At 32.1% G+C, this 14,829-nt stretch overlaps 1 pseudogene; it reads left to right on the top strand.

Annotated features, from left to right (window-relative positions):
• The first annotated feature begins 1,169 nt into the window (after positions 1–1,169).
• Positions 1,170–14,829, top strand: part of LOC149204615 (polygalacturonate 4-alpha-galacturonosyltransferase-like) — a 51,967-nt pseudogene continuing 38,307 nt past the window's right edge.

Raw genomic sequence — 14,829 nt, 5'->3', positions numbered from 1 at the left:
GGCATTCCAACCAACAAGCGACGAGCCTGGAGCCGAAGCTTCATCATCGTGAAAAGAAAAAGCGGCACCCTTCGAACGGCTGACAGTGCGTTATTGTAATTCTTAAAAAAAGAAAAGCGGCTGCAGAGTCTATGGGCTTAATGGTCAACATAGGCTTTTAATTTTGAAGCCGAGTCTTCATACAGAAGGAGCACAAAAGAAAAGGTCAAAGGTCACAATTAGGAGCACAAAAGAAAAGGTCAAAGGAGTATGATCGTAGTTTTATAAATGAGCTTATTTCAATTCTTTAATGTTTTTTTGAATTCGAATGTGAGATAAGATTCATATAAACTGTCGAGGCGATCTTTTAAAATAGGCTCCACGTGATTGGGAAAAGGGACTATATTTTTATATAAAGGAGGTGCATGTAATGTTAAAAAGGGCATTAAATTGTGTAAAAAATGTTTAAAAGGGCATTATATTGTGTAAATGAAGTTTTTTTTTAAAAGAGAGAATTAAAAAGGGAGTTATATTTTTTTTAAATGTAATTAAAAAATGGGAGTTACATTTTTTTGGTTAAAAATTGATTAAGAAATGGGAAAAACGAAAAAGTTGAGAAAGTCAAAACTACATTAGGAGATGTTTGAAATATTTTTAGATTTTGAAGTGAAGAGGCAAAATAATGCCTTGGCATTGAAATGCATAAAAGAATCTGTGGATGACAACATTCTTCCCCTGATTTCATAAGCCAAGACAACCAAGGAGGCTTGGATACCCTTGAGAGGTTTTTTGGTCCAAGGGGGAGTATTGAAGTTGAAGATGAAGGTGGATCTATAGCAGCAGATCTACATGCAGATGAATGGATTGTTGAAACCCACTGTGCTTAGTCACACGCGGATGATGTTTGTGAAGAAGTCGCAGAAGAAAGAGAGAAGGAGCACGTAGATGCTTAAGAACCCCACTGTGCACAACGATAGGTGGAGGCAAATTTGGTGATTCCAGCAACCGAGCTTGCTAATGAAATTTTGGTGAATCTAGCAACAGAGCTTACTGAGGACAATGAAACTGCCATTGTAGTAGTCAATGCTATGGTGAATACATCAATTAATATTTCTGTTGTAACTTTTGATGAAGAATTGTTGGGTAATGATGAATGGTTATAGGTGATGCAACAGAAACATCATATTGACATGATGTTGTTTGGTGAGACAATTGAAGACAACTTGTTTGCAGCAGCACAGGTTAGTACAAAAGTCAAAAAGACAGACACAGAGATAGAGGCAAAAGCAAAGAAGAAAGCCCAGAAAGAGAAAATAGAGACAGATGCAGAAGCAATAGCTGAGAAAGAAGCACAACGAGAAAAATCTCTCATTGCAGAGCAGAAAGAACATAATCAATGTGGTTCTGCAGATTTTTTTACACTTACAATTGATTTCAAATGTGCAGGTACATAGAATGATTTTGAAGAACAGTTAAATTTTCTTCAAACATGGCTTGCAACACCATGTCTAAATGAGGTTTGCATAGAAGCTGTAGAAATGAATGTTGAAGACAACATCAATAATGAGTAAATCAATGAAATTTTCAAGTATTGGAGTCTTGAAGAAATGTTATTTTATTATAATCTTATGTTGCAGTAGATTGATGATGAAAAGTGCAATACAGAAGATAATATGTGGCAGCAACCCACATACAACATTGTTTTTGAAAAAGTCCAAGATATTCTTAGAAAGCTTGGAAGAATGGAAGACCTACATCAACAAATGAAGAAACTGAGGTTTTAAGGATACAACAAAAATAAAAAGATGAAACAATTTAGAGGCTATAGGATCTGGAAAAAGAGAAGAAGAAAAGTTGAAGTCATTTTTTTTAATTGTAAACCTAGCTAAGGCATAGACCACCAGGTATCTTAATTGAATTTTTATGTGGTTGTAATTAAGGGGGAGTGTTGGAGAATCTAATCCCAACCACTTGTTAGGTGTCAAAATCATCCTTCCAAGTGTCCAGTTCAGTTTCAATTAAGTCGAGTTTAGTCGATTTTGACTCCAGTCATTTATCACTAATGTTTCCAATGTAACCTTATTTAAGTGATTTATAATACTGAGAAGAGTAAGAAGAGAAATTCCTCTGCTCCACATTTTGTTTTCTTCGACTTTTGTCATGGTATCAAAGCTCTATCAACTTATTTAGTTCCCTCGAATATCATTGTGGTTATAACATTTTTGGTTTTGCCAACATGGAAAGGTTAACTATGACTACATGTCACAGTTACTTACTATACTAAAATCACGAGAAACAATACAAAAATACTCTCCTAAATGCAATTATGCCTAATCATACTCAATAATAATAAAAACCTCTAAATTGATTACCACGCAATGAAACAAACTATCAAATATAGCATAAAATGAACCTAGCTATCAAATATGTAAAGAAGGTCTATTTTTTTTACAAATCACCACGTGTTCCAAGAATTGATATTCATTTAAGAAGTAACATAAAATAAATCCATTAAGGTTCCAATTATATACTAAAATCACGAGAAAGAATACAAAAATACTCTTCTATATGCAATTATGCTTAATCATACTCAACAACAATAAAAACCTCTAAATTGATTACCACACAATGAAACAAACTATTAAACATAGCATAAAATGAACCTAGCTATCAAATATGTAAATAAGGTCTGTTTTTTTTACAAATCACAACCAGTTCCAAGAATTGATATTCATTAAGAAGTAACATAAAATAAATCCATTAAGGTTATGTAAATAATTAAGCACAAAGAGATAAACAAAGAAATGATTGCAATCAACTAAAATGGTTGTCTTTTTCAGGGTGCAGCCATGAATCTAGGTCTTACACGTAAATGTTCAAATTAAAATTATTAATAATAGATAATAAAAAAAATCTACATGAATGGAGCAGTCCAATTCCCCCTATTTGAATGCTGAAAATATATAAAAACTTTGGGCCAAGGTCACATGCATCTTGATGGCGTAAGTCTGGGAGTCTCGATAAGTTGAAGTCAGTCCACGACAAACTTGAAGCAGAGCACTACCACCCGACTCGCCATGTCTGAGTAGGGGGTTGGGCTTCTCTTCCCTAACCTATACCACAAGTCCTCACCTCACACTAGTCCACATCGTGATTTTCACTTTATTTTTTCCACTATTTAATTTACAAAAATATATAAGCATATAATTAACACAAACACATTAATAAATATTGTTGATATCATAGTTACCAAGTTCAAATTCGAATTCAATAGGAATCGATAAAAATTCGAATAAACAAATTTCAATTCGGAAAAATTTTGACAGTATACATCTTGAACATATATATATATATATATACTTGGTATTTATTTTCTTTCTATTCATTTTGAAATTTAAATAATTTTAATTAATATAAACAATTTTAAAACTATGATTTACAAACCAAAACTATAACCACACTTTTATGCTTTCTTCAAAATCTATATTCTTTTCAAAACTATAATCTTATCTAAAATCCTTTGCAATTAATATGTATTTAAAACTTAATATTGAAAACTCAAAACTGACACAAATCTTATTTAAAATATTATATATATAGATAATATTTAAAACCCAAAACTACATCCCTCTTAAATTTCAATTTTTTTTTAATTAATATCTATTTAAAAATTAAATATTCAAAACTCATTGTTCTTGACATAAATATATAAAAGCAATTTCAGGATTTAAACATATATAAAGGCAATTTCAATATTTTTTTTCCTGGTTTACTTCGCTTTTTAAACCTCTTAAGATAAATATATATAAAAGCAACTTCTTTCTTGGTTCACTCTGCTTCTTAAACCAACTATGAAAATTCAAGTCACAATTTGTTTCCATTTCACGTACGATGCCGCTGCCATTTACATCTGTTTTGTGTCCTAAATTATAAACCATGAATTTCGGTTACCCGCGCGACGCTAATCTAACCATGGATTTCGGTTATCCACGTGACGCTACCATGAAACAGATCGATTTTTTTCGAATTACGAATCGAACACACGAATTTTCGTACTTTTTTCACTCATTCGAATTAATTTGGTAACTATCGTTAATATACCCGTCCGCATCAACTTAATATATATTATATTATATTATAGATCTAAGATGCTAAATTAATATATAAATATTAAAATTGAAATTGAAATTAATATTAATATATTTATATTAATAATAATAGTAATATTAATATTAATATTGATAATATATTAATATTAAATTAATATATTAAATATTGTTATTAATATTTTTAATTATATTTATTAATATACAAAAATTAATATAAATATTGTTAATTATTTAAACACTGAATAATTTATTTAATTATTATATAGTTATTAATAATTAAATATAAATTAATAATTCATTAATTATTAATAATTAATTCAAAATTAAATACTAAAATAATTATGGTTAATTATGATTGATCATGATTGAAATTATACATCCAAGGGATTAGACCTTAGTTGACCATGGTTGACCATGATTAGCGATGGTTCACAATGGTTGATTTTCTTATGGAGACAATCTGTGTCAAAATGTGACGTTGGACCAAGTTTGTCATGGTTGTCACAATGTGATGTTGGAGAATGAGATAATATTTGATACAATTTCACCATGGTTGTTGACCATGGATCACCATGTTTAATTTTCATATTGAGACAATCTTTGTCAAAATACAACATTTGACCATGGTTTGCTATGATTTGCCATGGTTTACCATGATAGCTATTATAAACCAAAGGGAATAATAAACCCAAGGGATTGATATTATAATTCAAAGGGAATAAATAAAACCAAGGGATTATGAACCTACGTGAAAAATATTAAACCCAATGGGCTAATATTGTAAACCCAAAGTATATAAACCCTAAGATAAATTTTGTAAATGCTAAAATAAACATGGTTGACCATGATTCACCATGGTTGGCTATGATTTACCATGGTTGACCATGTCTGATATTATAAACCCAAGGGATTATTATTATGAACCCAATGGAATAATAAACCCAAGGAATTAATACTAAAACCCCAAGGGATTATGAACCCAAGGGAATATTATTAAACCCAAAGGACTAATATTATAAACCCAAGGTATATAAACCTTAAGATAACTATTATAAACACTAAAATAAACATGGTTGACCATGGTTGATGATGGTTGATCATGATTGACCATGGATGACCATGTTTGACTTTATAAAACATGGTTGACCATGATTGACCAAGGTACACCATGATGGATCATCACTATCCATGATTATGATATTGAGACAATCTTTGTCATAAGGCGACATTAGACCATGGTTGAGACAATGAGTGATTTTCATATTGAAACAATCTTTGTCACAATGCGACGTTGGCCAATGGTTGACCACAATTTATTTTATATAACATGGTTGACCTTCATTGAATAATATTAAACCAAAGGAGCTAATATTATACAACTAAGGTATATAAGCCCTAAGATAAATATTATAAACACTAAAATAAACATGGTTGAACATGGTTTACCATGACTGATATTCATATTGAGACAATCCTTATCACAATGTGATGTTGGACCGTGGTTGACCATCCTTGACCATGATTGATTTTCAAATCGAGTGAACCATTCTCACAATGCGACATTGGACCATGGTTGACCATCATTAATAACAGTTCACGATGGTTCATTTTCATATTGAGACAATCTCTATCAAAATGCGACATTGGACCAAGGTTAACCATGGTTGTCAAAATGTGACATTGGACCATAGAAACTAATATTATAAACCCAAGGTATATAAACCCTAAGATAACTACTGGAAACACTAAAATAAACATGGTAGACCATGTTTAACCATAGTTTGCTATAAATAATGATGGTTGACCATGAATTATATTATAAACCGAAGGGACTATTATTATAAACCCAAGGGATTAATACTAAAACCCTAAGGGATTATGAACCCAAGGGAATATTATTAAACCCAAGGGACTCATATTATAAACCCAAGGTATATAAACCCTAAGATAAATATTGTAAACAATAAAATAACATGGTTGACCATGGATGATTTTTATATACAGAAAATCCTTGTCACAATGTGACGTTGGACCACGATTAACCATGCTTAACCATGGTTAATTTTAATATTAAGAACTTTTTTGTCACAATGCTACGTTCAACCATGGTTGAGCATGATTGACCATGGATGACCATGTTTGACTTTATAAAACATGGTTGGTCATTTTTACCAAGGTTGACCATAGTTGACATCGTTGACCATAATTATCATATTGAGGGAATCTTTGTCATAATGCGACATAGGACCATGTTTAAGACAATGATTTCTTTTCATATTGAAACAATCATTGTCACAATGTGAAGTTGGTCAATGGTTAACCCTTACTAACCATGGTTGACCACAATTGATTTTATAAAACATGGTTGACCTTTGTTGAATAATATTAAATCAAAGGGACTAATATTATAAGCCAAGATTTATAAACCCAAATATAAATATTATAAACACTAAAATAAACATGGTTGACCATGGTTGATTTTTATATTCAGATAATTATTGTCACAATGTGAAGTTGTATCATGGTTTACCATGCTTGACCATGATTGATTAATAAATCAAGAGAATCTTTCTGACAATGCAACATTGGACCCTAGTAGACCATGTTTGACTATGGTTTAGGATGGTTAATTTTCATATTGAAACAATATATTTCAGAATGCAATGTTGGAACAAGGTTGACCATGGGTGTTACAATGTGACGTTGGACAATGAGACAATATTTGACACAATGTGACCATGGTTGACAATGGCTGATTTCATATTGAGACAATCTTTATCGAAATGTGACATTTGACCATGGTTGACTGTGGTTGGGTATGATTGACCATGGTTGACTTGAATATATATTATAAATCAAAGGGAATAATAAACTGAATGGATTGATATTATAAATCGAAGGGATTAATACCGAAACCCCAAGGGATTATGAACCCAAACGAATAATATTAAACCCAAGGGAGTAATATTATAAATCCAAGGTATATAAACCCTAAGATAAATATTATAAACACTAAAATAAACATGATTTCCCATGATTGACAATGGTTAAGTACGATCGACCATGGTTTACCTTGAATGATATTATAAACCTAAGGGATTTTTATTATAAACCCAAGGAGGGATTAATACTAAAACCCCAAGGGATTATGAACCCAAGGGAATATTATTAAATCCAAGGAACTAATGTTATAAACCTAAGGTACATAAACTTTAAGATTTATTTTTTACACTAAATTAAACATGGTTGACCATGGTTGATTTTCATATAGAGACAATCCTTGTGACAATGTGACGTTGCACCACAGTTGACCATGCTTAACCATGGTTTATTTTCATATGAAGGAAATTTTTGTCACAATGCAATGTTCGACCATGGTTGAGCATGATAATAATAATGTTTGACTTTATTAAACATGGTTTGCCATGATTGACAAAGGTTGACCATGATTGATCATGGCTAACAACGATTATCATATTGAGACAATCTTTGTCATAATGTGACGTTGGACCATGGTTAAGACAATGATTCATTTTCATATTCAAACAAACTTTTTCATAATGCAACGTAGGCCAATCATTGACCTTGATTAACCAAGGTTGAACACAATTTCTCTTATAAAACATGGTTGACCTTTGTTGAATAATTGTAAACCAAAGGGACTAATTTTATAAAGCCATGGTATATAAAACCTAAGATAAATATTATAAACACTAAAATAAACATGGTTGACTATGGTTGATTTTCATATTGAGACAATCCTCGTCAAAATGTGACAGTGGACCATGCTTGACCATGTTTGATTCTCATATCGAGACAATATTTGTCACAGTGCGACGTTGGACCATGGTTGACCATGATTGAATTTATAAAATATGGTAAACAATGGTTGGTCATGGTTGACCATGATTGACCATGATTAACCATGGTGGACTATGGTTTACCATAGTTCACCATGATTGATAATAAACCTAATGAAATAATATTAAACCTTAGGAATACAAACTCTTATATCAATAAACCCTACGAATATGGACCATGGTTGACGATGATTCACGATGGTTGATTTTCATATTGAGAAAATCTATATCAGAATTTGAAGTGGGACCGAGGTTCACCATGGTTTTCACAATGTGTCGTTGGATAATACGGACTAATATTATAAACCCATTGTATATTAACCCTAAGATAAATATTGTAAACACTAAAATAAACATGGTTGAACATGATTCACCATGGTCTATGATTGACCATGGTTGACCATGATTGAAATTATAAACTCAAGGGATTGTTATTATAAACCCAAGGGAATAATAAAACCAAGTGATTAACACTAAAACTCCAAGGGCTTATGAACCCAGGGGAATATTATTAAACCCAAGGTATATAAACCCTAAGATAAATATTCTAAACACTAAAATAAACATGGTTGACCATAGTTGATTTTCATATAGAGACAATCCTTGTCACAATAGGATGTTGGACCATTGTTTCCATGCTTAACCATGGTTGATTTTCATCTCAAGACAATTTTTGTCACAAAGCGACATTCGACCATAGTTGAGCATGATTGACCATGTTTCACTTTATAAAACATTGTTGACCATGCTTGACCACAATTTATCATGATTGACCATCATTGACAATGATCATATTGAGACAATCTTTGTCATAATGCAACGTTGGTCCATGGTTGAGACAATGATTGATTTTCATATTGAAACAAACTTTGTCACAATGCGACTTTGGCCAATGGTTAACCCTCATTAACCAAGGTTGAACACAATTTCTCTTATAAAACATGGTTGAACTTCGTTGAATAATAGTAAATCAAAGGGACTAATTTTACAAATCTAAGGTATATAAAACCTAAGATAAATATTATAAACACTAAAATAAATATGGTTGACCATGGTTGATTTTAATATTGAGACAATACTTGTCACAATGTGATGTTGGACCATGCTTGACCATGATTTATTTTCAAATGGAGAGAATATTTTCCATAATGCGACATTCGACCATGGTTGATCATGTTTGATTCTCATATTGAGAATATTTTTCATAGTGAGACGTTGGACCATGATTGACCATCATTGAATTTATAAAACATGGTAGAGAATGGCTGGTTGACCATGATTGGCCATAATTAGCAATAGTTGACTATGGTTTACCATAGTTCACCATGATTGATAATAAACCTAAAGGAATAATATTAAACCCTATGAATATGAACCATTATATCAATAAACCCTATGAATATGGACCATGGTTGACCATGATTGGCGATGGTTCACAATGGTTGATTTTCATAGTGAGACAATTTGTGTCAGAATTCGACGTTGGACCAAGATTGACCATGGTTTTCACAATGTGACATTGGGCCATTGGGACTATTATAAACCCAAGATATATAAACCCTAAGATGAATATTATTAACGCTAAAATAAACATGGTTGACCATGATTGACCATGGTTGGTTACTATTGACAATGGTTGACCCTGATTGATATTATAAACCTAGGGGACTGTTATTATAAACCCAAGGGATTAATACTAAGACCCCAAGGGATTATGAAGCCTAGGAAATATTATTAAACCCAAGGAACTAATATTATAAACCCAAGGTATATAAACCCTAACTTGAATATTATAAACACTAAAATAACCATGGTTGACCATGGTTGATTTTCATATAGAGATAACCTTTATGATAATGTGATGCTGGACCACAGTTGACCATGCTTAACGATGGTTAATTTTCGTATCAAGATATTTTTTCACAATGCGATGTTCGACCATAGTTGAGCATGATTGACCATGGATGACCATGCTTGACTTTATAAAACCTGGTTGACCATGCTTGACCAAGGTTGAACTCGTTGACCATCACTGACAATGTTTATCATATTGAGACAATCTTTGTCATAATGTGACATTGGACCATGGTTGAGATAGTGATTGATTTTCATATTGAAACCATCATTGTCACAATGCGACATTGGCCAATGGTCGATTGTGATTAACCATGGTTGAGACAATGATTGATTTTCATATTGAAATAATCATTGTCACAATGTGACGTTGGCCAATTGTCGATTGTGATTAACCATGGTTGACTACAATTGATTTTATAAAACATGGTTGACCTTCATTGAATATTATTAAACCAAGGGGACTAATATTATAAAACCAAGGTATATAAACCCTAAGATAAATATTATAAACACTAAAATAAACATGGTTGACCATGGTTGATTTTCATATTGGCACAATCATTGTCACAACTTGATGATGGACCATGGTTGATTTTCATATTGGCACAATCCTTGTCACAATGCGACAATAGACCCAGTTTGACCGTGGTTGACCATGATTGATGATGGTTCATGATGGTTGATTTTCATATTGAGACAATTTGTGTTAGAATGCAACGTTCGACCAAGGTTAACATTGATTTTCACAATGTGACATTGGACCATAAGATAATCTTTGACACAATGTGACCATGATTGACGATGGTTGATTTTCATATTGAGACAATCTTTGTCAGAATGCGACATTTGGCCATGGTTGATCATGCTCGACCATGGTTGGCTATGATCGACCATGGTTAACCATGATAGATATTATAAATAAAACGGAATAATAAACCAGATTGACATTATAAACCCAAGGGATTAATACTAAAACCCTAAGGGATTATGAACCCAAGTGAATAATATTAAACCCAAGGGACTAATCTTATAAACCCAATATTTGGCCATTGGACCATGGTTGAGGGGAACATGCCTCCCCTCACAGCAATAAAAGAATGAAAAGAATAGATCTAAGAGCTAGCGTATCCTTTGATTGGGCCAAGTAGCCCTGCATAAACAAAACAAAGGGAGGAGATCATCTCATGCTCATCTACTTTGCTTTCCTAGGCTAGGAGTTGGGTCCTAGTTATTTCAACTTACCTCCAAATATGTCAAAGTGAGTTTCACGACCCAATTCTCTGTGTGGATGTGTATGAAGGAGCCACAGGTGTGGTCTAGGTCCATCTCTCATCGTGCTAAAGTAATGACTAGGCAAGGTGCTCAGCTCAATGTCACGTTGGACCATTGTTGACCATGATTGAGTTTATAAAACATGGTAGACAATGGTTGGCCATGGTTGATCATGATTGACCATGATTAACCATGGTTGACTATGGTATACCATAGTTGACCATGATTGATAATAAACCCAAAGGAATAATATTAAACCCTAGGAATATGAAGCCTTATATCAATAAACCCAGGGGATTGATATTATAAATCTAAAAAAAGAATAAACACAAGGGATAAAAATTATAAACCCAAGGTATATAAACCTTAAGATAAATATTCTAAACCCTAAAATAAACATGGTTGACCATGTTTTATTTCCATATTGAATCAATCCTTGTCACAATGCAACTTTGGACCATGGTTGACCATGATTGATTTTCATATCGAGATAATCTTTGTCATAACGCGACGCTGGACTATAGTTGACCATGGTTGATTTCCATATTGAGACAATCTTTATCACAATGCGACATTCAGCCATGGTTGACCAGACTGGGCTATGATTGACCGTGGTTGATATTATAAACCCAAGGGAATAATAAACCTAAGGGATTGATATAAACCTTAAGATAAATATTCTAAACCCTAAAATAAACATGGTTGACCATGTTTTATTTCCATATTGAGACAATCTTTGTCACAATGTGACATTGGACCATGGTTGACCATGATTGATTTTCATATTGAGACAATCTTTGTCATAACGCGACGCTGGACTATAGTTGACCATGGTTGATTTCCATATTAAGACAATCTTTGTCACAATGTGACATTCAACCATGGTTGACCAGACTTGGCTATGATTGACTGTGGTTGATATTATAAACCCATGGAAATAATAAACCAAGGGGTTAATATGAAAACCCCAAGGGATTATGAATCTAAGGGAATAATATTTAATGCAAGGAAATAATATTTAACGCAAGGAACTAATATTATAAAGCCAAGGTGTATAAACCTTAAGATAAATATTATAAACACTAAAATAAACATGGTTGACCATGGTTGATTTTCATATTAAAACAATCCTTATCGTAATGGGACATATGACCATGGTTGACCATGGTCAATTTTCATATTGACACAATCTTTGTGAGAATGCGATGTTAGAACATGGTTGACCATGATTGATTTTCATATGGAGACAATATTTGTGACAATGTGACATTCAATCATGATTGACCATGATAGTCCATGATTTTGATATTGAGACAAGATTTATCTCAAATTGTATATACCTGAGGTTTATAATATTAATTCCTCAAGTTTAATATTATTCCCCTGGGTTTGGAATATGCCAGAACCACCTATGCACGCATCTGTGTGGAAATGGACTTCAGTGCCGGATTCCCAGCTGAAATAATCCTAACAAGTAAAGACTATGTGTGGAACCAAAAACTGGATTATAAAAGTGGCCTCTTCAGATGTCGATCCTGCTTTGAGATAGGCCATCTAGCCAAAAAGTGCCCAAAAGCCTCCCAGAAAAATTCTGCTCGAAGAAACCATCACAGATCTACATGGTGGGAAGGAGCACAAAAAGAACACTACACTGTCATCAAAGAAGAATAATTTAGAGAAAGCTTTGAATCACAAGAAATCGGGCAAGAAAGAAACAACTCTCAAGACAAGCAGGGAGAAAGTCCCGCCCAGCAAATCAACAGTTATGTGGATTCGAATACTGCACAAAATAAATCTTTATTTAACAGCAAAGTAGATCTCCTATACCAAACCTCTTCTCCGACTATCTTCAAAAGGACGAACACAATAGATCACGAAGCTAAGACACCAATGTCCCAAGAACCAGAAGAGATGAAGGAGATGCAAGATAAAGGAAGTTGGAAAACCGTAGAGAAAAAAAAAAAGTTACAACACCAATCTCGCCAAGAAAGACGACGAGCCAGATAATTAAAAACTAAAAAAATTGTAGGTCCGATAGATCAATTTGGTCTTAGTGGACGTTAACCATGATCATCATAATCCCTTGGGTTTTTATTCCCTTGTATTTACAATATTGATCCCTTGAGATTTTTCATCTAAGGGGCAAAGAGTTTATTGCCAAAAAAGTTTATCCATTTCGATTATTGCTAATTTTTTTCTCAATAATTCAAATATAGATCACAAAAGCCTAAAAATTATATATCTATATAAATAATTAAATATCTTTCATTTTGTATATTTAATTATAAATTATAAAATCTAATTATTTTTAATTCTATATAGTTAAATATAAATTTTAAAATCTACTCACTTTTCATTTTATATAATCAAATTATAAAAAGTAATTTTCATTTTATATAATAATAATTAAATAATGGAATATATTTTCAATTAAATATATTTTTAACTAAATAATTAATATATTTTTTATTAAATAATTAAAAATAATTAAAATAATCTAATAATAATTAAAATTAAACTTTATTATTATTAAAAATAATTAATTATTATTATATTATATTATATTATTTTTAATTGTTTAATTAAAAATATATCGGACCACTGCCTACTAAATTAGTAGAAGTTACATCTTTTAAACGTTGTATATTAGAATTCTAAATTTCAAAAACAGGTGTAGCACATATATCAACCTAGAATGAAACATGAATCAGAGATGATAATGAGTTCTACTATTTTCCCAGCCAGTTTTCCGATGCACCCAACTGATATACCAAGAGATCCTGCAAGCATTGTGTTATCCCTCTATTCAAGCCCTTACTGAGGGTAGCTCCTGCACGCATTTCACAAAGAAATCTCAAAATTCACTATGGTTATGGCAAGACAACATGTGTGTTATGTTTTGTTTTTTCATTGGAATTGTTTTCAGTTAGTAGGATAGATAGATTTGAAAATTTATTTTGATATATTAAATCATATTGTCATCATTATAGATCCTCTCAAGCTGTTTTCTTTTAAATTGTTTGTTATATTTGTTTGAGTTAAAATAACAAATTTTTTTTCAAATATACGAAATTTCGGACAAGACTTCCATCATTCTAACACATGCCAGCAACCAAACATTTCTCTAAATATATAAAACCTACTCAGAAACAACACTATATCTACGATTGTTGCACAGTCATATAGTTTTGCATAGGTTAAAGTTAAATAATATGGATCCTTGTATTGGTAACAATTCAATTCATTGATTACATTAAAATAATATAATACCATCTATATTATTATTATTATCTAGTTTTAAGGTCAAAACCAAGACATACTCTAAATTGGTGTATGAGCGATCTCTTTGTTTATGGGATAAGTGACTCACTTGGTGCAGTGAAATCACTGCTAAATCTACAAAGGCATACATACTCTATCCCCCTATTTTTTTAACATGTGATCTCTTAGAAGGAAATACATGCTCTTAACCATTATAACATGTGACCTCTGAGGAAGAAACAAATGCTATTATCGATTATAACATGTGACCTTTTAAGGAAAAAAAAGCATACTCTTAACCATTAGGCCCACAATAATATATGAAATTATTAAAAATAATTTCAAGAAAAATTGGTAAAGACCATAGTACAAGCACACTAGGGAACAATAGTATTTTTCTTCGTCGTATATGGGATTTCGGTCAACAATCAGATGGGAATCCCTTTAGGTTGGGAATTATGTGCAGCTCGAAATTCAATTAGCGTCAGATG

The sequence above is a fragment of the Pinus tabuliformis genome, chromosome 1_2 (genome assembly GCF_031772625.1).
Source record: "Pinus tabuliformis cultivar Carrire ecotype Pingquan chromosome 1_2, CPIR1, whole genome shotgun sequence".
NCBI classification, from domain to species: domain Eukaryota; kingdom Viridiplantae; phylum Streptophyta; class Pinopsida; order Pinales; family Pinaceae; genus Pinus; species Pinus tabuliformis.
Note: the sequence above shows the minus strand (reverse complement) of the source record. Positions and strands in the feature narration are given on the sequence as shown.